Source organism: Mus pahari, chromosome 2 (assembly GCF_900095145.1).
Source record: "Mus pahari chromosome 2, PAHARI_EIJ_v1.1, whole genome shotgun sequence".
Taxonomy (NCBI): Eukaryota; Metazoa; Chordata; class Mammalia; order Rodentia; family Muridae; genus Mus; species Mus pahari.
In genome coordinates, this window is record NC_034591.1 from 153,459,616 (window position 1) to 153,483,251 (window position 23,636).

At 39.5% G+C, this 23,636-nt stretch overlaps 1 long non-coding RNA gene across 1 annotated transcript; it reads left to right on the plus strand.

Annotated features, from left to right (window-relative positions):
• The first annotated feature begins 1,585 nt into the window (after positions 1 to 1,585).
• Positions 1,586 to 19,986, plus strand: LOC110316303. The gene is made up of 4 exons (XR_002380262.1): positions 1,586 to 1,784; positions 2,704 to 2,782; positions 9,842 to 9,929; positions 19,590 to 19,986. It is a non-coding gene; the product is annotated as an uncharacterized LOC110316303 (long non-coding RNA).
• The last annotated feature ends 3,650 nt before the right edge of the window (positions 19,987 to 23,636 follow it).

Sequence of the window (23,636 nt, forward strand, 5' to 3'; positions counted from 1 at the left end):
GCTTGCCAGAGGCTCAGATCTTACAAACGCGAAGGAACTGGTGGTTCCCCGTTCCGAGTGTCATAGGACATACATGAAGCTCACTCACCAATTAAGTCCCATCAAACATGGTAACATACACACCACTCCACCATCATTTCACATCCTGGATTATTCAACGTTTCTTTAATTAGTTCTGAAGTGGGAGGGCTGAGGAAGGCAAGGTTGAGCTATCTCTGACACTCACCAGGAAGATTTTAGTTTGCGCTCCGTTTCAGAACAAAAGCTCTTCCACTTAGTCTCCTAAGATAGACTACTTAAACTCGAACCTGTTTGCTTAATCAGTAGATAACACTTTAAGTGGTATTAAAAAAGAGCTAGATTTTGTTTTGGTGGAGAGGATGGGGTGAAAGATGAGGACCTTAATTAACCAGACTGACAGGCCCCATAGATCTCACAAGTGTTTAAATTAAGGATTGCAAGTCCTTGAAACTTGACAAGCCAGGCAGGATTGTCAATGCTGCCTTCTGCAGCCGAGGTAAGTGCAGATTAAGCTTGTCCTGTCTCTATCAGAAGCATTTTGCTGGGATCTAAGAACTTCCCACTGTGAGCAGACTTGAAGGTTTTCTTTATTACCGGAGAATTAAAGCAGGAATTAAATTCTCACATATTTCAAAGAACGCTGCTCTTTTAGAGATATGAACTTGCTATTAGATAGGATAGCTTTGCTGGGGTGTTAAACGAACACACAGAGGTGAAGCTCTTGATTAAAGGAAATCCTTGCTTGTACAGGACAGGAGAGCTCAGGCTCACTGTCCTCATGTCAAATACAGAGTGATACGCTTCACATGACTGGACTGAGTGCATCAAGAATAGAGTCTGTGAACTCACTGACATGGTCAGAGATTTCCTGTCATACGAGATGTATCCCTTATGTTGTTTAGTTGCTCCGTGTGTGGATATTTACAAGTATAAATGTATACATATGGTTCAGAGCATGTTTTATAATATTTGACAGCTGGCAAGTCTCTATTATGAGACTCTTAATGCTTCCAATGAGGAATAAGAAGGTATTTCAGGAGAGAGTTAAGGCTGGGGAGTCCTCAAGTCCTACCTTCCCCCTTTTTAAATTTTAGTCAAGTTATCAAAAGTATATCTTCCATTAAACATCTAATTCTTACCTGTATCCAGCTCCTGTTTGCATGTGGATATGTACAGTGCCCCAGCCATTTGGTAATTAGAAATACACCTTTAAGCTCTCTGTGTACTAGTACTTCCTTGCAAAGCAAGCCTCTTTGCCATGCTTTGATTAAACAATGGGCCAAGTACAATAAGTACTTTGAGGTGTTTGCAGATTGCAAAATACTTTATTCATAAAAGGAAAAAAAACCTTAATTGTAAAAGAAAAAAAAAGAAAAAAGGAAAACAAAAAAAAAGAAGAAGAAAGAAACATTTGGCTCATTCTCTCTGTCACCTGGCTGAAGAATATATATAAAAAAAAAAAAAAAGGAAGAAGAAAAAAAAAGTTACTGTGTGCAGTTAATATCGAACAGCAGCCATCTCCCGATGATCCCTGCTGCATCCAATTTCTGCCAAAATGCTTTCTGTTAAACCTCCATCAAACAGACACACGGCGCACAAAAGAAAACCTCATCACCAAGGGAAACTAATCCGCCTGTGCGCAATGTAAGCCTGTCAACTTTTTATTATAAGAAGTCATCAGTCATTTCAGTGAAGATTAAAAGTATGACTAAATTGAGGAAATCCTCTTAGCCATTTGGAATTTTAATAGAGGAGCAAAGGGGGTGAGTAAAATTTAGACGCTGTGTGTATGTGTGCATGCGTGTGTGCAGCATATATGTTTATTTATATAGATCATCTTCGAGCTGTGTGCATATATAAAAATTCACAAGACAGTATGGACAGGAATGGCTGCATGTGCCCAGTGCACCGTGCCTTCAGCACTTGTTCATACATATTATTCAGATGAACGTTGGTAATTATGTCCACATCCTTGGCCCCCCTAAATGGAAAAGCTACCAAACATTCATACATAAACATATAGCCTTGTAGTAGGTTTGCTGTGTTACCACAGACAAACAGTTTCTGATTCAAAGGAGCTTAAGAGATAAGGATGGAAAATGAGTCCTCACAGCTTTAATTACATTGCCAGCGGCAACAAGGTGATACAGTGGCAGAATGACAATTGCTATGACTCAGAGTATAGATTCAGGGTCAATATGCTATTTCATCCCTCCGCACCCCAGCAGATGAGCACCATGTGTGGTTAGATCGGCCTCCCAGTGTTTGATCCCTGCAGCTAAAGTTAGTCCGATGTGCAGTAGGAATTAGAGGAGCATGGTGGTGCCTGTGGTGAACTGGACCATGTTTCACTGACTATATGGATACTGACGTGCCTCACTTAATGTAGAATTGAAAATGTGGGTAAATGTCTACGCTTAAAGGTCATCGTTGTCTTCGCGTTCCCAAGATTCCACCCGGTTGGACACGCATAGCCATTGCTGTGGTCAGCTTGAAGTTTGAAAATGATCAGCTGCTGCCCCTAAAGTCTGAAATTCCCTTTTCAAACATGCTCAGAGAACTTTGCACCACTCTCTCCCACGCGCCTCTCTCTCTCTCTCTCTCTCTCTCTCTCTCTCTCTCTCTCTCTCTCTCTCTCTCTCTCTCTCTCTCTCTCTCTCTCTCTCTCTCTCCTCTGCACAGAAATAAGGCTGCAGGAGACACACATTTGGTTACTCATTTCCAGCAGGCACCCTCCACGGGGTCACAGGAAAACAATCAGGTCAGTCCTGTAGCTTGGCCAAGAAGCCAAACTGCATCAGTGTCTTACCTTTATGCGGTCGCACAGGCGCCAACTGGCAGGGCAGTGAGTTGAATTCTTTCTGGAAATCACTAAAGACCATGTATGACCGAGAAACCTGCCTCCCTGTGCATAGCAGAACAGCAGTGCTTACACCTCGGGAGAGTCAGGGAAACCTGGCAGCCGTTTCAGCGTCTTCTAGTCCTTTGATTAAAGTCTTCCCACGCTGGCCCCCAGTCCCAAACCAACTGGACCCTTCTGCTCTTCCAGCAGTGGTAGTGGACCACTGTAATGTGCCGCTCTGAAAGCCTACTTTACTTTCTGTAACCTTCCCTTCCATCCAATGAAAAGCAACTGTGGCCTTTTACTAAGTAAATGAGCAAATATTTTCCCAGTGTTCACCAGGTTAGATCCCCATTTAATTAAACTGGCTCATTATGTCCCTATCTGATTAGCAGAGTAGAATCAATTATTCAATGCACAAACATGGCTGCAGGAGCTTGAGGTGTATACAGAGCTGTTCATTTAATTCCAAGGACACTAATTAGGTACAAAGCAAGCAATAACTTTAACAATTGCAGGCACAAGCATACATGCAGTACAGGACAAGGGGAAGGGAGGGGGGAAGAAACAGGCCTTCATTTTCTTAATAAGCTGGATTCTCTTCCCCCTAACAGGGTCAAGAAAAAAAAAAAAAAAAGAAAGCAAGAGAGGATGAAATGTAGATCAAGAAAGCTAAGCATCCAGGAAATAACCCCCCGGGATTTGCATATGTAATGGGGCTCTGCTACTTTTGTACTTTATAATCAAACAGTAGGCAATTATCCAAATTATTGACAGCAGATTTCTCATTTCAACTGCAAATTAAGGCCATTAATAAAGCTTTCTAATGCAAAAGTGACTAATTAACTAATGGAATGGAACTCGGAAGCTGTGATATCAAAACCAGTCCACCACATATTGTGGAAACACAGGGGAACTAATTAGTTTAATTATCAAAACAGCTAATTAAAATTACACAGTTGCCTAATTAGTTCTTTGCATTTTTTCTCCGGTTTAATTGACAGGATGGAGTTAAATAGGTAACTGGTCTCAAAGAGGGAAAGGAGAAAAAAATAAATAAAATAAAACCCGTCTACCAGCTTCTGCTGAATATTTTAGCTGATGTTATCTCATTCATGTGGCAGACCAGAAACAGGAAAATAAATGACTCTCATCCTTTTGGTAAGCAACTCCAAATTTTCTAGACATAAATCTGTCCTGGGAGTAAGCTATCAAGAAAGATTTTCATGAAGTTAAAAGGCTGGGATGTGTCGTTGCCTCTGAAAGGTCAGGATGAACACATATTTTGGAGGAGGACAGCATGTGGTTTTTCTCCAGGAAGTTAATTTTTCACTTAGTTTAATTTATACGATACTGTATGTGCAGTTCCATAATCACTGCCAGGGGACATGTAAAAGTGGCTTAGAGAGCTGAGTTGCTTCTGAGTCAGAGAGAGCTGAAAGGTAGAGGTGAGGCAGGAGTCTTTCCCGCAGGTCTGCAGACTTTCTTCCTGAGTGCCTCCTGAATGTTGAGAAATGGGAGTCCAGAGAATAGGACCAAAGGGTGCGGCATCCGCCAGAATGCAGCCAAATCTGGCTGTGCCTGGCATTTCAGCACCGTGCTTCTGGTCAGCACCTTCAGGCCTCATACCAGCTCCTGTAGGGGTGAGAGGCTATGGATAACATGAAGCTGCATTTTGAACGCCATTTAAAACACAGGAGCTCTTCTAGCTTTGTCTCGCCGAAGGGCAGCAAACGAGCAGGAGAATACAACTGTTCAGTGTCTTTTGTAAAAGTTGTACTCTGTGCAGTCACACACTATGATCCTTTTATTAGATCTTAAACTGTTATTGCCTATGTATAAGGTGGGGCCCTGTGAGCTGGTCTCTTTTCCAACATTTCGTCTTTCGGTTTGTTTGTGTTCCTTTTGCTTTTAATTATTATGCTTGCAATTAATTCGTTGGTTATGAGAAGGAATGACAAACTAAACCTGAATAGGTCATACACGATCAGTAACCAGATATTATATGGCTAAAGTCTATTGTACTTTATACATATAAAAGCAGCTCTAAAGAACACATATGCACATGAACCATAAAATATTAAATAAAGCAGATCCCTGGAGAACAATACAGGACCAGTATCTTTGAAGTCCCTGTCTTCTGCTCAAGGGCAACAAGTCAAACATTAATCTGGAACTTTTGTGAATCATCCCTTTTCCACACATTTGTACATTAGCTAAAGTGAATTGTTTGGTTTTGTAGATTAACCGCATAAGCTTAGACTATGTACATAACCGCGTAAGCTGAAGATACGTACATAGTTGAAGGCTTTCCCGAGAGTCTCTGCGACATTTCTAGACATATCCTAAACACACCCCCTTTACTCACAACCCTACCTGTGCAAGAAAAAAATTTCACATATTCATCTCTTTTTTGAAAAATTTGAAGTACAATTTGTCATTATCCCAAAGACCATACACATGTCCCATAGCCCAACAGTTCCATAGCTGGGCAAAATTTTTACATACCTACACTAGGAATATAGTAAAATACACGTATAGAAGAAGCTTATGACAAAATTATTCTTTAATTTTGTTATTATTGGCAATTAACATCTGATAATTGTATTTTGTTGTTTCAAGCGTCACACCAAAATTGTGAATCAAGAGGACTGAGCAGAGTTTTAGAGTTGGCAAATAAATGTCAACTGATTATTAGCATATTGCTTTCTAAATTATTTAATACTCAATACTTGGTGAATAGTCTTATGTACCAAACTGTGCTCTATTTATAGGGAATATGTCAGAAATCATGCAGAAGTGGCTGCTCCCATGGTGACTCTGTGCTAGTGCAGATTATAGACGTTATACAGATAAGTAAGAACGGTGGTGTTATACAGTGGTAGTATTATAGAGAAACAAAGGGGTTAGTAAATGGAACGAGACTGGTAGGCTTCTAGTTTCAATACCACAGATAGGAAGGCAACATTTATAAACAGAAGCCCTAGTGATTTGGGGGAAAATAACATTGTTCATCTGTGAGCAAAACCACAGGGACCATCTTCTTATTTGCTTATAAAAGCAGCAAGGCTATCATTGTAGGTGAGACAGACCAGACCAGGTCCTGATTCTATGCCTTTCAATAGACTCTCTAAATATAGCCTTTATCTCTAGTGTGAATGAAAATATATTATTTTCACAGTAAAGTTAGTTAACTAATACACTTTCTGTCTTACACTGTCATACAGGTTGATGGATAGAAGGAGTCTTGGTAGAGCAGGAGTTGAAGGAAGAGGATGGCTAAAGGATGGGATTGGCAATGATTTGGAAAGAAGGGTTTCAGCTTGTCAGTAGCTGTAGAACCAGGAATAAAATAACAGAGAAGAGATATGTCTGAAGGTAAGGCCAAACAGTTTGTTTATAGACTGCTTATATATGAACACAATGATGGAAATTCAAGAATTCCGTCAACTTTTTTAGTGGAACTATTAGCTAAAGATGATGTCTTGTATAGAGATAAACAAGGTTAAGGAAGGATGCTACATGAACCATCATTACAGAGAAGTAGGACGCTTGATGTCCAGAGTCCTAGGAGTGGGGAGTGTTTCTCCACAGAGGAACTGAACAGTGTGATGGAGGCTGAGAGTCACCAGAAATTGGTAACCAAGAGTGATATTTCCCTTACAAAAGGGTATCATTTACTTTCCCAGGAACACTGGTGGGAGGCAAAACAGATTTGTGTAAGTTCTGGAGGGAGTCACAGATGAATACAGTTAGATAATTAGGGTTACTGGTGAAGGGAATGAGCTTGTGGTGGGGAAAATATAAATTTGTTTGGTTATATTGCAGACTGTTCACATGTGGCTGAGAATGTTTATGGGGAAGATAATTAGAATACCCATGTTCTGGAGTCCGGCAGTTTGTGTAAGAGGCTGTGAACATACGGAGTTGACTGTAGGACTGGAGCATGGGCAATTCAGCTATAGTTATAAATCTGAACTTTCAAGGGTTCATCTTGGTTGCCTAGGTTGACACACCTAGGAAGAGGAACCAACAACTGAGGAATTGCCTATAGCAGAGTAGCCTGTGGCCATGCATAGGAACATTTTCTTGATTGATGTGGGAATGCCTAGCCCTCTACCTATGATACTATCTGAAGGTAGGTGGGTCTGTGCTATATAACAAAGGGAGCTGAAAATGAGGCAGGTAATGTGTCTTTAAGAAGCATTCCTCTGTGAGTCCTACCTCGGGTTTCTGCCTTGGCTTCCCTCTCTAATAGATTATAACATGGAAGATGACAAAACCATTCCTCCACAAGTTGCTTTTGGTCATTGTTTCTATCACAGTAACATAAAAGGATACTGGAAGAGAAAACCTTGTATAAGAAGTCTTCAGATGAAGACAGGCTGGAAGATCCACCAGAAAAAGTATCAGAGCATTTCTTTGGTATTTATAGTCACTTTTTTTTATTAGTGAACAAAAGAGTTATGTTAGCTGAGAGTTAGGAGTAGATTAAAGGAAGAGTTCCGAGGTGATGTTCATAGTGGCACCTACTCTCAGAGTAACATTCGTACACAGCACTCTAGGTACTATGATGTGAGACAACACTGCTCCCATAATTATTTAATTTATAGAAAAAAAATCACCTTGAATGGACCTTGCTGAGTAGAGTTACCCCGAAACAATTCTCTATGTGGTTACAGATGAGGACATCAAAGGTATCAACTGTCGCTGACCAAGAGACAATGAATTTTATGTTGTGAAAGACCTTGATGTAAGGTGGAAGTCAAATGGCTTACATAGGTTGCTTGATCCCTAGCCAACAGAGAGATACACATGGGGGACCTCCATCTTATAACTACGAGAAATTAATATTAGTGAACACCAGCAAGATTGGAAAGCATATCTAATCTAGGAATAGAATAATAGTGCTGTCCTTTTCCAGATGTAATTTTGGTAAGATTCTGATCATAGAACCCCATCACTCCACATTTGCACCAACTGCAGAACTCTGAAACTAAAGCATACACCATAGTACAAAGAAAAGAAACCAAGTAAAAAGTTGCATTTGCTCGGTGAAGCCAACAGAGAGCTTTTGGAGCATCTCTGAAGAAAGAGAAGCAAGTACACAATAGAGGGGGAATGCTCAGCAGGGCGGAGAATCTATCCAAGGTTTGCAGCCACTCCTGTGATGTAAGGTTGATCTGGTAAAGTTTGGATGAAGATACAGAAAAAAACTAGGAAGCAGATTAAACTCAGGCTGCAATTAGCCACGCCCATGAGTCAAAGGCCATGGAGCTACATGAGAAAGATTGGCTATCATGCTGGGCTAAGCTGGTCAATAGGACAGATGATGAGAACCAGCAGTGCATAGGGATGGTGAATAGTCAGCAAAAATGGACTGAGGATCTTAGTGGGATTGAAGGTTTGGGAGAAGTGTGTGAAGCAATTAGAGTCACAGGAGTAAGATGCAATTAGAGTCAGCCCTCAGGTGCCATTTTGATCAGAGCTTCTGTTCAGTCAAACATCACTTAATAGCTTCCTGAGTTTGGGTCAAAATGTGCACAAAGCAGACGTTACGTCCTAAGCTTCTGATACCCTGATAGTGTGTTGCTATTAATGGGCTTCTCTCCAGCAGCATAGCAAGGATGTTCCTCTGAGCCTTATTCTTCTGTGGAACACGGGCATCTTCGTTCAAGAAAATCTTAATCATTAGTCGCATATCTTACTGTGAGTATTAGCAATTCAAATATCACCCACAAACTTAATGTTTTTGTCTTTATTTGAGAAAAAAAATTGCTTTCAGACAGTTAGAAGATATTTTGGCTTTATGAAACTCAGAGTACTTTCTGGCTTCTCTGAAAAGATTCAATAAAGTTGTCAATGAACTAGTGCCTACAGACCAAATCTATCCTGCTACCTGCTTTGTGGTCATTAAAATTTTAACATAATAGAGTCACCCCAAATTATCTACATATTTTCCCAAACTCCTTTGCAACTAAGTCAGATCTGAGTCGACAATACTCAACTAAATAATTTATAAAATGGTCCTTTACAGAAAACAGTGCTGACCTCTTGCCCTGAGATCTCCTCACTCATGCTGGTTGGGTTTGACGCTTCTTTTTCAGCCTCCATGTTATAAATTATTAGAAGCTACACAGTAGTCAGTGGGGCAGATAAAAAAGTGGAAGAAGGGGGAAGGGGCCCCAATAAAGCTCTATGTTGCTCTGTCTATTGCTTTGACAAAGTAAAAGATGAGAAACAAGTTCCCCACGTGGGCAGCTGAACCATGGCACTCTGTTTTGAACTTTATGAGAAGGTAAGAAATTGAAAAAAAAAATTGAAATATTTACAAGAATGAACAATCCAAGTGAGGCTTATACATTGGTACTTTCTGCTTTGCTTTTACCATCTGTGATGATGTCATTCTGGTTTCCTAGATCTTTGTGTCAGGAAGATAGAATACTTTTTTTTTTTTTTTTTAAACAGAAATGTGATTCCCCCTGGTGACTTTATAACATGATACAATATTGTACTTTGAATTTATAGATTATTTTTTGGTACTAGGTGCTGCATGGCTAAGTTTAAGAGATAAGGATATAAACACAAATGATTATCCCTTATAACAGGCCTTTTCCTTGGTGTTACAATTTGTCTTGCTTGGATTTTGTAATTGTGTTCATATTATCAGAAGGTTTTCTCTATGGATGAACATTTTCATTGTATTTTACTTGTCTGGTTGTTGCTTATTTGGCCGTCTTATATTTAAATTTACAAATTCCTCTTTTTTATGATTTCATTTGTTTAATTCTAAGCTCACCACTGTAAAGAAGTCTGTTGGGTTAGCAAAGAAGATGGTCACTTTTATCAGTTTTAAGTCTGTTATTGAGAAAATTTCCATCCACATTTGGCAGGAGATTGGCCTACGCCTGTCTTGTTGCTGATTATAATTTATAAAGGGATTTTTATAGAGGGAATTTTTTCCTCTTTCCATTTTAGGAAATGCGTTCAGGAACATTGATAATGGTTCTTCTTTGAAGATCTGGAAAATTTCAGCAGTAAATGTATCTGGGCCTAGAGCTTTTAGGTAAGATAATCTGTTTTTTTAAAGATTTGATTTATTTTATGTATATGAATACACTGTTGTTGACTTCACACACACACCAAAAGAGTGCATTGGATCCCATTACAAAGGGTTGTAAGCAACTATTAGGTGGGTTGGAATTGGACTCAGAACCTCTGGAAGAGCAGTCAGTGCTCTTAAATGCTGAGCCATCTCTCCAGCTGAAAGAACATTTTTTATTACTGTTCAACCTCCTTGTTTGTTAGAGATTTACTTAAACTTTTTTCTGTCTGAGTTTAATTTTGGGGGGTCACATGATCTGATTCTATACTTACTTACATCTTGTATACTTTACAATTCATTGCAATGTGTTGAATATATGCCCAAATGTTCCTCAGACACTCCTAATTTTATTACTCTGGGTCTTCTTTCTCTTCGGATTAGTTTAGAGATAGATTTTCCATTCTCACTTATTTTTTTCAAAGGACCAACACTTCATTTATTTATTTCTTGTTTTATTCCTTTTCTTTCCCATTTTGATCAATTCTGCCTCGATTTTTGTTTCTTTCCATCAACTGATTTTGAATTTTTATTCTTGTCTTTCTAAGATTCTGAGGTATCTCATTAAGTTTTTCTATTTAAGATGTTTCTGCTTCCTTTTAAACATAAGTATTTACAGTTGCAATTGTCCCTATTAAAACAGTAAAATTTGTTTTACGAGGTCTCACATATTGTGGTTTACCGTGGTTTCTTCTTCCTTCAGTTCTGGAAAATGCTGTTTTCCTCATGATTTTTTTAAGGAGGCCTCATCATTCATCTCTTGCTTCCCAATATCTTTAGTAAGCCCTGCAGTTTATTTGAGTTCTAGTTTGAAAGGGGGGTTACTGTTGGTAGAAAATTTTAAGAGAAGTTTTTAGAAGAGAAGGAACTGTTGGCAAATTTTTAGCCAACAACAACATTGGATAAAAAGTATTTGGGACACTACCATTTGTAAGCTAATTAAAAATATAATTATAAAAATATTTGGACTGGGGTACGTAGCTTGGGGTTAAGGTTCTTCCCAGAAGCCAACGATAACTAAATAAGCATGCCAGACTGAAGTGTGGGATATTTCCCTAGAAGTTCTTGATCAGGGATGCTCTCTGGAACAAGATCGGCTGTTGTCATTGTTATTGGTTGCCTCTCAGAGCTGCATAGGAAGACTCTGCTGTTGAAGCAACCATGCACTTCGGTTGTGAGCCATAGTGAGGTAAAGCTGAATCTCAACTGGAAGCTTTCACACAAAATACCAACCTGCCAGACAAGTTGTTCCCACTGGCACAATGGTGGCATGGCTATTATGAGAGTAATCAACCACCTCCTTGTTGAATTTGAGGTCTACTTTTCAGGAAGGAAAGTCATCCCTAAGACTGTAAGTCTCATCCAGAGCCTGCAGTTGAGGAGGTCACCGGCCAGAGAAGAGAGCTTACTATTGTTTTGCTTGTAGTGGCCATGGATACCCAGACCAATACTAAAAAGGCCTACTGACAGAATTACAGAATGAAGAGAGGATCCTTAGTCCCCACCTTTCCTCAATGAGATCTTGTTGCTTGGGAATGTAGAGGCCTTTCCTTTAATATTCTGATCATGTGTTAGTTCCCCATGTTCTAGTATAAACTACTCACTCATGCTCCTGAGAGTAACTTGAATAAACCTTGGCACATCTCTCTCAGACACATATGTGAAGGACATGAAGAGGAAAGGGGGACTGTTAGGAAGAAGAAAGGATGCAGTGAGATTAGGAGGGAGATAAGAGAGTTTAATGAGGGTGGAGCTTTAATGTGATATGAATACCACACACACATACACACACACACACACACACACACACACACACACACACACACACACACACTTATCTAATAATAATAAAAACTATCTTTTCTTTTATTGTTCATATTAAAACATCTTTCCTCTTCCAAATGTTGCCTATGTTACAGGAGATTTCATGGTTTTCTCAGGACAGTGTGCATTTTGCAAAATTTAGGTGAAATATTCCAAAGAAGTCTATTAGGTTTATTCAACCTAATGTCATTGAACTCTGATGTTTCTTTGCAAGCCTTCCATGTTTCCCAAGCCTTGGATCAAGATAATGGGGTTGATATGAATGGACCGTATATGACTGTCCATTTATTCTTATTCTTAGTGCCCTGACCAGGTTAGGGCACTAAGTGTCTGTATTAACTACTATCCGAAGCAAAGGACATTTCTCTGACCAACATGAAGAGCAGCCAGAATCTGTTAGTATAAACATAAATATTAAGAAGGTAGTCTGGGCCGGGCGTGGTGGGGTCTGATAAGGTTATTTAGGGAAACATCAGTTACTTCTCCTCCAGCGCCTGGGATTTCATCAGTCATGGGCTTTCATTAAGTTCATAATTTAGGCATAAAATACTCTGGTGAAGCCTCAAATTCAACTAAAAAGTGGTCACTCACTTAGTTATCATGTCACTATTGCATTAGCGACCATACTTTGCTTAGCATGCCAATATTATAGCACAAGGATCCCAGCACTGGAATGAGGCCATTGGTGCTATTCTTCTCCAGGAAGCCAAAAAAAAAAAAATTATCATATTTCAGCATTACAGATGCAATTAGAGAATTTCCTAGTCAAAAGAAGATTTAGATTTATTTATTTATTTATCTATTTAATGTATATGAGCACACTATTATCCTCTTCAGACATACCAGAAGAGGGCATCGGATCCCATTACAGATGGTTATAAGCAACCATGTGGTTGCTGGGAATTGAACTCAGGACCTCTGGAAGAGCAGTCAATGCTCTTAACCCCTGATCCATCTCTCCAGCCCACATTCAAAATTTATAACTCTGTGGATTTCTGACTATGTGGCCATTTTACTAATCCTCATTTGTTTATTTACTCTTTTATTCAAGTATTTTCTCTCTTATCCTTCCATGACATGTTTATCCTTCTCCTTGGTCTGATTCCAGAATGTGTCTTCTGTAGTGATGATTTAATTTCATGAATCACTTCAGTCTCTCATGAAAAGTGATTCTAAAAGCTGTATAGCCCACAGTGAAGATTAGTTGTTATAGAGAAATGAAATAAAAGTAAATGAAGGGGGATAATAAAGATTAGAAGGAAAACAGCTAAAGAAATTCAAGGATATTAAAATAACCCCAGTATTTAGGAGCCTGAAGCATCTAAACACCTAACTGCAGATCACTGTGTTCACTGAGAAATCCTAGACACGGCAGCTTCCCTAAGTTTGAAATTTGATATTAAATGAGAGGAATATAAAAGGGGGAGAAGGGCTAGATAGAATTGTTACTGCAACTATGAGGACCTGAGTTTGAATCTCTGGTATCTACATAAAGGTGAGGTGCACAGTTGCCCATGTCTGTAACCAGAGTCCTGAGGAGCAGATACTGTTGGAGCTCAAGAGCTCAGGGCTGCCAGCCTAGCTGAGATGGCAACCTTCTGCTTCAGTGAAAGACTTTATTGGAGGAGCCATGGTAGACAGTGATGAGAGACTACCCTGGCATCCCTCCCTAGCCTCCACATGCAACAGAATGGGCCAGCAAGCTGGCTGAAGAGCTATGTCAAACAGACCACGTGTGCTACGCTGGCTCTCACTTAGCCAAGGGCATGGTTCTTTGCTGAGTTTCTGGCGATGAGGGTGAGTAATGGCACGGTCGTATTCCTGCCTCTGTCTGGTCTCTTCCAGGATCAGTGTTCCCTCGCAGAGCTGGTCACATGTGAAATCCTGTCTCTCTGAGCTTCACTCCAGACTACGCTACAGAGCAGATGGCTACCTGGTAGAACACCGAGTGGTTCTAAACTAAAAAGTTCTTTCATTTTATCTAGAGTCAAATATCAGAAGACAGTCCGGTGACTCTCACTCTGGGTGTGCAGACTGAGCCATGAGAGGACGCGCCTTTGTCACCAGAGCCTTCTAGCTGCAGACTTGGGGGCTCTTTTTAAATATGGCTTCTTGCCACTACTCTGTTTGTGTGGGGAGAAGAGAGGGTTTTCCCAGCAGAGTGCCATGTAGCTGGTGGGCATGTCTTTTGTTCTCTCTCTCTCTCTCTCTCTCTCTCTCTCTCTCTCTCTCTAGTTCTCTCTCTCTCTCTGTATATATATGTTATCTAGTTCTCTCTCTCTCTCTGTATATATATGTTATCTAGTACTGGAAGCATAGAGTGAATTTTCTGAGGCCTTCTCTATTTTCTTGAAGCATTACCACCACCCCTCGGAAGTGCACAGAGGATCACTCTGCACTTGTTTCTGAGCCTTCCAGAACAGACTGTTTTCATTCTCCTGCTCTGTCTCTCTGTTCCTCTGCATGCTTTGCTATCAAACTGAATATTTCTCTGTCATCACCGACTATCCAGAGTTTATCTCACAAGACTTCAGCAATCTGCCTGTGGGCATTATCTTCCACCTTAACAGTCCCGCAGAAATAATATTCAGATGTAACTTCTATTCTGGGTGTAGATACATGACTGTTTGGTGTCCCACTCTGCCTTTGTAACCCCAGCTACCTTTACTGTAACCACTTTTAAAAATATCCTTTCATTTGTAGGTAGGCATGAAGATTTGTGATGGTAAGAGTTAAATCTGCAGAGCTTGGTCTACAGAAATCACCTAATAAATATTTGATTAATTAAGGGTGAATAGATTTTTCAAAGCATAAATTGTTAAATATAGGTGCTATTCTGAAAATATGCTTACATTGGAAAAAAATCACATCAAGAAATATACTTGGAAATAAAAAGGAATTTGGTAAGCAGTGGGTTTGTGCTTCACCATACCCAAGGGGAAATGTGGAAATTTTATGCATTTGTAAGGTAGCCAAATGATCCCGCGTTCCAGATAATGACACCAAATAGAGAGCTCAGTCCATTATCTGAAGTGACACAAATGGTAAGAGAATATTGACAGCTAGAGGAAAATACATGGGCAATTGCAGACAACTGTTCCCTGAAACTCAGGGAATGCATGATCTTGAAGCAAATCATTTAATCTCTTGATGTCTCATTTCAACTACTGAGTATATAATGAATGACTATTATTAACTACCACATGGGGTATTGTGGGACTTAATTTGCTAATGTTTATAAAGTGCTTCAGAATGTCTGATTAAAGTATGAAGTATCATCATTATATTATAAAAGAGTATGTGAAATTTCATTTTAATTTCATAAATATGAAATTATACCTTTCTACTGCTACTTAAAAATATCCTGAAATCCTACACATAAATTGGTGTGTTTGAATCTGAGTCTCTAGGCATTCACAGTGACTATCTTGCTGTCATCTACCTACTTTGTCCTTTATTTTTTTCTTCATTGCTTTATAAGCTTACAAGATTTCAACTTAGGCTGACTGGAAAGGGATCAATACCTTTCAGATAAATTATTGCCCAGGTAAGTTGAGAGCGATGTATTATGGTGAGTTTTTCTTTCAAGTTTCCCTTTTTCTTCATGGGATAATTCCCTTATATTCAAATCCAATTTCACTCCCTCCATGCCAATATTCTCCATACCAAACAATTATCCTCATATAGCAATCATGGAGTGAGGGAGGGAAAGCCCAGGGGCTCACTGCTTTCTCCTGGAAATGCATTGCTGGGAATCCTGACTTTCCATGGCTAGGCTGTTCCTCAAGCTGCAGACCTGGAGATTCTGTATGACATTCTGGTGTGTCTCCCTGTTTTCTGTACAGGCAGCTCATGACAACCCATAACCCCTGCTCCAGGAATCAGCTGACCTCCTCTGTCCTCCACAGGCACTGCACGCAGATCTACATATCCTTACAGGGATGTCATGGGTACACAACTAAAAACAAAATCAATCTTTTAAGAGACTTAGTGCATCAATTTTACCATTTTCTACTTATGAGTATTTTTATTTTTCTACTCAATCTGTCAGCTTTTGGAAGAGAGATTCTAGTTATTTTGGTCCTCAGTGCTGTGAACTGCATGGCACCTAGGGTAATTTTGTTGGTGGTGTTGTTGTTGTTCAATTCGCTCCATTTCCCCCTTTATTCTTGCAAGTTTTGTCCTGCAGTTCTGTGATTTTGTGCATTTTCTCTCTGAATTAATGCCCTTAATATTTTTTTCTGAACTTCTCATTACTGAATTCGGAGACCTTTGGACATATTATCTAATTTTCTTTTTTTTTTTTTTTCTTCCTTCTGCACATTCGGTTTACTTTGTCTTTTACAACTCATTTTGAGAAGTTTACTGAATTATACTTTTAAAATTTTTATTTTTTATTCATTTATTTGTGTGTGGACCTAACCCCACACTCCTGTGTGTTTATGTTTACATACAAACACTTGCATGCATGGGGTCCATAGGGGCCTATGAGGGGCATCAGATGCCCTGCAACTGAAATTATAGATGGTAGTGTGCATGTGAATGTGGGTGTGGGAATGGACCCACCCAGCTCCTCCAAAAGAGAGACAAGTGTTCTTCACCACTCACCCAACTCTCTAGCGCATACACTAAAATTTAAATTTCTAGATTATTTATTTTAAATAGTTATGCTATCTTCAAAACTCTAAGGCTATGTAAACATTCTCTTCTTCTTTTTTTAATCAGCATACTTTCTATTTGTTCCGTGGTCCATGTCATTGTCCTTAGGATAGTAAGTACAAATGTGAGTGTGTGCATGTGTGTGTGTGTGTGTGTGTATGTGTATGTGTGTGTGCACATGCATATGTGCACACCTATGTCTATGTCTGTTTCCCATTTCTTGCATGCACATATACATACATGCACATGCATGATACACATTTCACAAGTTGCACTTCACTGTTTCTCAAATATCTTGGTCACCAAAACCCACATATTAAAATTTACTGAAGATCCCATGGTGCTTTTCTTTGTGCAGGTTCTATTTGTGGGTATTGTATTAGACATGAGAGCTGATCAGCAGGCTTGTGCCACATAATGACATTTCAGTTCGTGAGAGACTGTGTACACAGCCGTCCCTTCAGACCGTGTGAACTAGACACACCAGAGCCAACTCAGTCTGAGGGAGTACACTCTGCGAAATTTTCACACCAGTAAAATTGGCAAAGGAAGCAATTTTCAGAACATATATTCCTTGTTAAGTGACACATAATTATATTAAAACATTTATTAATTTACAAATAACACTAAACCTGTCACATGATAGTAAAAATACTATTTTAATGACCAGCTTAACCAAAGACAGCTGCATTCGCAAAGATATTTCAGATCCTAATTTATCGTGTGTCTTCTTGTATTGTGTTGCCTCTGAAGAACTCTAGCTTACACTCATGAGAGTAGGGGGCAAATAAGAGAAACAAAAGCTCTATAGTAACAGGAAATTGGCTTTGACCTTGAACAAACATGCAAAGGGCAACAAGCACATACATTCTCTCATCTATATAGCTTAGAAATTGCTGTTACATGCACACACCCACACCCACCCACACACCACCTTGTTTTTTCTTGTGTTGTCATCTTTTTCTCCTCTTGATTTTATTTTTTGCATTACTATTTGTTTTGTTTTGTTTCCTCTTTCTTTAAGTTGCTGTGCTTAGAAGTTCTCCTCAGATACCCGACAACCGCTGCCTGACAGCTTCCATTTAAGGACAAAAGACTGGCTGGGCTCTGCGTTTGGGAGAAGAATTTTCAATGAGTAAATTTATCTAAGGTAGTGGATCCTCAACATCATGAATGATGCTCACCTGTGAAAAAGCAGAGTCATTATAAATACGCCTTTACTGTACCATCCATTGGTATAACCTAACCTTTCAACACATACAATTTGCCAATGATAATAATGTCTTTACAGAATTGAAGTGTAAACAGAAATGAAGTAGAGAGCACCTTGTAATAAAAATATGTGTTTTGCGGTGTCAGTCATCCAGCACGCACACTTTGTGGTTATGTCGTATGTCAGGAGCTGCACGCACATGCTGACTATCTGTGGAGGCGGCAGTTGTAAATGCAGGTGGATAGACACATGCTGGTGAGCAACACTGACGTGTGTCAAGTAGCGTGGCTTTTTCCTTGAAATCCATCGTGTCTATTTGAGGCATATGACACAGTGTTCCGAGATAAAGTCCATGTAGTAAAGTGGTTGGTACAGTGAAACAAATCCTCACACCTGTCAATCATGGCTGCCCATTATTCTCTCCTGCTGAGAACGGTCATGATCTCCTTAGTGAACAAAATCTCCATTACAGTGTGCTATGAACTGCTGTCCTATGTGGTCCATCAGATCCTCAGGCTTACGTAACCCGTGTATCTGCTACATTTTGTCCTTAGAACTATACGCTCCCTTTCACTTAACCTCCTCACTCTGCTGGTCCTTCCCAGAGTTTTATTCTCTAGCTCTATTATTCTACTTGATCTTTTTTTTTTCAGAGAAATAATAGATATGTGAGAAGCTTCAATAATTTTTATTCTGCCTCTGCTTTACTTCATATCGCCTAATCTAACCAATGTCTCTGTTATGGGACATAGCAGCTTCTCGCCTCTTTAAAGGAGCGAATCGTATTTCTTTTTCTGTCTTTGTCTTGGTCTCTGTCTCTCTCTGTCTCTTTGTCTCTGACTCTCTGCCTCCACCACTCTCTTTCTTTCCCTCTCTCTCTCTGATTTGAGCTCTCTCTCTCTCTCTCTCTCTCTCTCTCTCTCTCTCTCTCTCTCTCTCTCTCTGTGTGTGTGTGTGTGTGTGTGTGTTCACACCAGGTATGGTTACTCGCATTCCACTGAAGGACAGGCGGACAGGCTACCTCATGGCTCTGTATGGTAAACAGTGGTCTAAATGCACACATAAGGACATCTTCTTCCCAAAGCAAGACACTTGTCTCCTTTAGTTACAATATCCAAAAGAGGAATGAGAGATTGCTAATGTGATATGACTTTATACCTTGCTAGAACTCTTGGATTAAACCCTGGGTTAAGCAAAATATCAATTTACAGTTGCATCTCTGAAAAAAAAATCAGGCCAAGTGAGGTTCAAGTTTCTGCTTATAGCTCAACATGTTCATGGGTGTGTGTAAGGTACACTTAAACCTCTAGATTTGCATGTTTCCCTCTTTTTTCATGTATGGCCATCTGCTGCAATATCAAAACTCATTGTGGATGGAGGAAATTCTTCCCTGTGAGATATAAGATGTATGTAAGCAGTATACTCACGTATGCACATGTGTGTGATCAGAGGCCCCAACCACTCCCCAACCATGAACTGCTTCCTTATTTCCAGTTTTCCTCTGTCATGCATGCGGCTGTTTGGAGGTCCAGAAAGACCAGTTTGCCCATCATGATCTGCACTTGCTATTAAACCATGCTTGTGTGGCTTCTGTCTCTTGGGTTCCATGTCCTTAGAGAATGGTTCTGATCAGTGGATGACAGGTGTCAGTTTGACCAATGTCTTTGTTGCACCCACTAAGAGCCCAGCTGCTTCTCGTGTACTTTCTCAGCCAACTCTCTGGTCCCTCTTTTACTGCTGCCTTTGGCTAAACTGTTAACATCCAGTTTTCTTCAGGGCATCCTCACTGCCCCCCGCGCTGTGTCCCTTCTGTAAGAAGGGAGGCCAAAAGCTTCCTCTAGCCTCCTTAGTTAGCATTCTGTTTTTTTTTTTTTCCACTTCTCCAAAATTGGTTGACTTCGCTCATCTGTGTGTGTTCTTCTCTCTAGGTACCTCCTTGAACGCTTCACGATTTTTATTACTACACATCTTTGGAAAGTGGTGAACTCTAAGAAACAGTGTCCAATCAACCACACTGAATTGGAAGTCCCAAGTAATAACTTAGTAATTAGAAAAATCAATATTGTTAAGGCGAGGCTGAGACAAAGCCTTTATGAAGAGGAAAACCTCAGAGACTTATAAACTATTTCTCTTCACAGAACTATATCACACATCTGTAAGCCTAGATCATAACTTCACTGTTCCATTGTACTTATTTAAATAGAACCAAGCCTCCACATTACAGATTAAATTTTCTGAGAGGTGACAAAAGAATGAAGCAGTCCTCTGTGGAATGAATGTTTTTAATCTCCTTAAAAACTGCTCATTTTCTCATTAAAGAAAAAACAAAAACAAAAAACAAAAACAAAAACAAAAACACATAGCCCAAACCAAATACATTTGTTTATTTACTTTGTGTGTAGGGAGATGACTTTTATTTAATTCTTTCCTTCTACCATGTGAGTCCCCAAGATTGAGGCCAGGTGGCCAGGGTTAGAGGCAAGGGGACTTGGCTGATAAGCCAGCTCACTGCCCACAGAATCCTGTCACATTGGTATTAATTTCTTATGCTGACCCTTGCCTATTCCCATTTTTGAGTTTTTGCTGTTTTGATTTTTACTAAAGAAAACTTTATTCTAGTAGTAAGAGACTTTACAGTCCCCCCTTTCTCTTTCTTCCCTAAAGAGAAAATAATTAATCAGCTTTGATGTCAGTTTCTGACTATTTAGTAAGTCAAGATGGTTGAAAATGGGATATTTCCTTTACACTTGCCCTTTTTAATTTCTGAACACACTTTTATATGTTTTATAAAAATGTTTGTAAATTTAGAATGATTTTTACCTTCCGAAGTTGTTAATACATAAATATTGATAAATCATATACATTTAAATTACTTTAAGAAATAATAAAAAGGTAAGTAAACACTGTATTTGGAGGAAAGTGAAAAACTTACTGTGGCGATTGCTAACTACATAAAGCAGGTCACAGTTCACTGTACTGAGAGGAGATCATTTGTGACTCTGAGCACTGCATCTCCTGCTATCCGCTTTGACTTCTCATTTTCTCCCAGTGTAAGGAGGGAGAGCTGTAAACCTCCGATGGCTGTAGCTCTCCCTCTTCTCCGGGTCTAGCTTTTGCTATACCATTTCTCTATTACACCTGCTTCTGGGTGGATGGATGGATGGATGCATGCATGCATGCATGCATGCTTTATGGACTTGATGTGGAAGTAAGTGTACTTTCAGTTTCTTGAAAGTATTTAAAAGTGCTCTTTCCATTTCGTAAGATAAGTCAACTAGTAATGCTACACATAACTGCGTATCACACTTCCTGAAAAGAACTGAGTTAAATTTGGGAAGAAAGATATAGAAGCAAGAAAATGTATCTGATTTCAAAATTCAGTAGCACTGCAGATAGGGGAACTGCTTTTCAGGTAGAGGCATGGTCTGTTTCAAGAACAATGTGTCGTTGCTATTCTCTTCTTGAGCTAGAGTAATACAAACGATATACATCTTCTCTACTCACATATCTTTAAAATAAAAACATGCAATCCTTTTATAAAACACTATATTATAACAATAACGTACTCTGGTCTTTTATATTATGTTATTTACGTAAAGTCAATCCATTCACAACAAAATTTCAAAAATTAGTCAATTGGTTGGACTATGTTATTTGACCCCCAAATTAAAGAAAAATTTAATGCTTTCACCAAATTGAGTATTATTGTAAACTAAAAAATACAAGGCTTTGCATCAAATAGATGTTATTGAATTCAGTCATTTTCTTAATTATAATACTTACATTTTTACACTTATCAATTGTATTTTTGTAATATTCTCCTTAACATATGCTTTAACACAGTCCAGATGATAATGTTCTCCTCTCAGACACTGGACCAGTAGCTGCTGTGTATCAGAACATCTTATCAACAGCTTTCCTATCCAGAAGAAGTCTCTCCAGGGAAATAGAAACTATAGCAATTACTCCAGCACAGGAGACACAATGTCTCACGCAGAGCGATAGAAGAGCTGAGAAGCTGGACAGGAAAAGGAACTGTCTCCAGATGAGAAACTGAAGGGAGATTGCCAGAGTGTAAGAGAGGCTGCGGGATGAGGGCCTGTGGTTCCCTGCTGAAGGCTCAGCGGGGTCCCTGTGTGGTCCCTGCCTCATCTATGGGGAAAGAGATACGATCATTAGTGAAGATGACATTTCAGACAACAGGGCGAGAAAACTCCAGCGCTCCTTTTATCACTCACTTCTGTACCATCCGACTTCAAAAGAAAGGCAGCTGAAGTTGAATTGTAGGAAATGAAGCTTGAAGCTTTCTGAAGGTATAGGTTCCAGGAAGGAGAAACTAGTACTGATCCTCCCACCAGTGGGTCCGGTCTCAGCACCACCTCATCCCAGTACTAGTCCACACTGATCCTCTTTTCTACATCCGCATCTCCTCCAAGCTATATAAATCAATCAAAACCAGAATTCTAACGAGGAAAGACTGCAGGCACAGGGAGATTCGTGAAGATCATTCTCGCTATTATGCTTTAAAGGCTTTTGCTAGTGCCTGAGCAGAAGTGTATAGCTCAGAGGTATATTTTGAGGGCCGTTTTCTCATATCGTTGAGAACCTCACCTTACGCTCAGTTTGCCCTGACTGCTTTGTGCATGCAACTGAAGATAGGTATGCTTAGTCTCCTGCTGTAGCTGCCTGCTGTAACTTCCCAGTCATTATGGACTTTCCTTCTAGAACTGTAAGCCAAAAGAGACTTCCATCCCTCTCCCTTGGCCACCGTGTTCATCACAGCAACAACAAGAAAACATCGATAACTCACCCTGGTACAGTTAGTTCTATATTAAATGTCTGGATTTTAGCTACCTTGTTGCGGCATAAATAAAAAATAATAGTCCTGATAACAACAGCTTTACAAATGAAGAGTTAATTTTGAATCAAAGTTCAAAGATATGATTTACCATGGTAGGGGAGTCAAGGCGACAGGAGCTTAAGGCGTGTGAGGTTCTGCAGCATCCTCAGCTGCAAGACAAGAGCAATGACTTTTGGGGCTTAGCACACATCATCCTTTTTGTGCAGTCTCGGATACCAACCCAGAGAATAGTAGCGAACATTTGATGGGTGTGTCTTCCCAACTCAGTTAGTTTAATTCAGCAATCTCTTATATATATATATTTCCAGAAGTTAACTGATCTATCCCTCAAAAATGTGCCTGGAGGCATGTTTCCTAGGTGATGCTACATCCTGCCAAGCTGACAATATTAGCTGTCACAGGCGGTTTTACAAATGAAGGCTAACTTTTAGAGAACCCATCTTGACTTTTGCCCCTCTCAAGTGGTGAAGTTAGGATGAAAATTTGTCTTTATGAAGCTGAAAACAAGATTCTATACTCTAAGAAATCAGAAAATGCAGTAACTAGGCTACACTGGGGATTATGGGAAGAAAGAATGCCTGAATATAGTTTCAGAGAGGAGAAAATAAGACTCCAAGGATGAGAGTTTATGAATGTTATGGATCCTGAACATTTGCTTGATAGGTGTAGAGGGATGAACTGACAGATGACATCATGAAGCACGGCAAAGTATTTCTGTTGAAACAATGTAATGGTCTAGGCGGGTAGATGACCGGAATCAAATATGTTCTTTACGAAAATGGATTACCAGGTGGATTGGTGACAGCAGCTGTTAGGGGATGAGATGATTTTTACCACGTGTCTTACTGGAGTAGCACTGTGTTCCTTTGATAAGAAAATTTGTAATTGTGTTTTGAATTTATCAGTAAGTATATTAGAGATAGCTGAAACCTCTTGAACATGTCCCCAACATCTCCAATTGACTGTATCATTAGTGCTTTACCCAAACCTTGTCAACATTATTTTTATCTTTGGTCTGACCAAAACTTTTTTATACTGTTCTATTAATTTTACTACTATATAAAATTATTTTAAAATTCCTCACTTAAGCTTTAATCAAGAACCTTTTGAAAAA